Source organism: Egretta garzetta, unplaced genomic scaffold (genome assembly GCF_000687185.1).
Source record: "Egretta garzetta isolate BGI_Z169 unplaced genomic scaffold, ASM68718v1 scaffold209, whole genome shotgun sequence".
Classification (NCBI taxonomy): Eukaryota; Metazoa; Chordata; class Aves; order Pelecaniformes; family Ardeidae; genus Egretta; species Egretta garzetta.
In genome coordinates this window covers 3,741,848-3,743,675 of record NW_009260839.1, presented here as the reverse complement: position 1 = coordinate 3,743,675, position 1,828 = coordinate 3,741,848, and the positions used below count along the sequence as shown (strand labels likewise).

General features: G+C 53.6%; 1 protein-coding gene across 1 annotated transcript in view; it reads right to left on the bottom strand.

Annotated features, from left to right (window-relative positions):
- The window catches only part of SH3PXD2B (SH3 and PX domains 2B), an 82,643-nt gene that overhangs the window by 61,040 nt on the left and 19,775 nt on the right, over positions 1-1,828 (bottom strand). The window lies entirely within an intron of this gene.

Genomic DNA, 1,828 nt, shown 5'->3' with positions numbered 1-1,828 from the left:
CCTACATTTCCTTCCTCACGAAGAGCAAGGCAGCCCAGGGACAGAGCTGGAGCACCAGTTTATCACGTATAAACCCCAAAAGACTGTGAGCCCACCTTGCAGCAAACGACAGCGTGAGCTTGGCCACCACCTTGGAGCACCAGTGAAGACAAGATGCTGTGGAGAAGGAAGCACTGAGCTCCATTTCCTTCCAGCCCTGGCTGCTGCCCAACAGCTGTTCCCTGTTTATTTACTTTAATATTTCCTTGGTTACACAAGCAGCTGCACACAGCTTAACCCCTGCCTGCACCAGCAGCCACCTGTGCTACCCTACCTTACCTTGCCCCACATGATGCTGCAGAACAGCAGCATGGGGCATGGTAAAGACACCCAGGGTCTTGCCTGGGCTGTCACTGGCCAGGGCTTACTCAACATGGTCACCCTCATGGCCATGTCCACAGCTCTGCAGAAGGTGCCTTGGCAGGCAGGGGACAGGGCGCCATCGACACGAGCAGCCATCTCGCACAATCCCAGGCTTCGCAGACTGACCTGAAGCCAGCTGACCAGCTGAACCTGGGAAAGCCATCTGGATTCCCATGGGCTTGCTTCGCTGGGCAGGCCCAGATGCGCTGTAATTTCAGCAGCGCATTTCTGTCTGGATGCAGCGATTTCAGGAAAGGCATCCTCATTCCCGGGCAACCACAGCACCCTTTCAAATAAAGCATGTAGCAATGCTCAGCTTGGTGCGAGCGGGTCGCTGGAGGCAGAGGGTGCCCAGCTCCTCTCCCATCCCGTGCACGGGCCAGGAGGGACATGCCAGAGACTCTTCTGGCAGCTGCCGCCGGTCCATAGATCACTTCATGCATTTTCCTTTCTCATCTGTACAGAGCCTGTTCCAGGAGCTCAGTTTGTGTTTTGGCTCATAAAGCTCAGCCAGACCCCTTGGCTCATCTCCACCAAGGAGGGGGTGGAAAACACCCTTTGCCTGCTCGCCCAGAACACTGGCTTTGGTTTTCTGCAACCCAGCCTGTCCCAATTGCCTTTCCAGCCTCCTCCCTCCCGGCTCCATTTTCTTCCCGGCTACCCCTGCACCGGGAGGTAATTGCTAAGGCAGCTGCTGTCAGCTGCCCTCCGGGCTGGCAGTGGGCATTTCCCCAGTGCCTGCTCCCCAAAATACCAGCCAGTGGGACACGGACCCAGGGAATCGGTGCTTTTCAGCAGCAGGCCTGTTTTCCTGTGACAGCAGCTGGGAAAGGCATGGTATTAGCTCTGCAGGAATGGAATTTGGGCCTAACTTTAACAAAATCCGCTGTCCCCCTCCCCAAGCAAACAAAAAACCCCAACAAAAACCCCACCAATTGCACAGATTTCTGTTGCAGGAATTCAAACACACGTGCATTTAGTCCAGACTTTAACACTGGGAAGTGCAAAAGCCCCAGGGTGTCCCCACCGACACACAAGAAGCATTGGAGCAGAGTCCAGCTTTTGAGGTTGCCTTGTTCTTGCTTTTTTTTTAAGGATTTGCATTTAAGTTTCCTCAGATCAAAGCATTTTCTGGTAGATTACAGAAGGCATGCTTTGCATAAGGCAGAAACCATGCTTCTCAACTGACCACAGCTTTCAACCTTCTGAAGTCAAAAACTCAAGAACTGGCAAAATGCTTACCTGCAGGTCAAAGAACTTGCTGTACCGTCGGTATATGACTTCTGTGGACCCATTGGACCAGGTGACTTTGATAATGTACACCTGTAGGGAACAGAGAAAGAAATCAGAGAGGGGTGACCCAACAACCCGCACCACAACCCAAACGCTGCTAAAGCTGCCAACGCAGCCCCCCATGGCTGGGCCT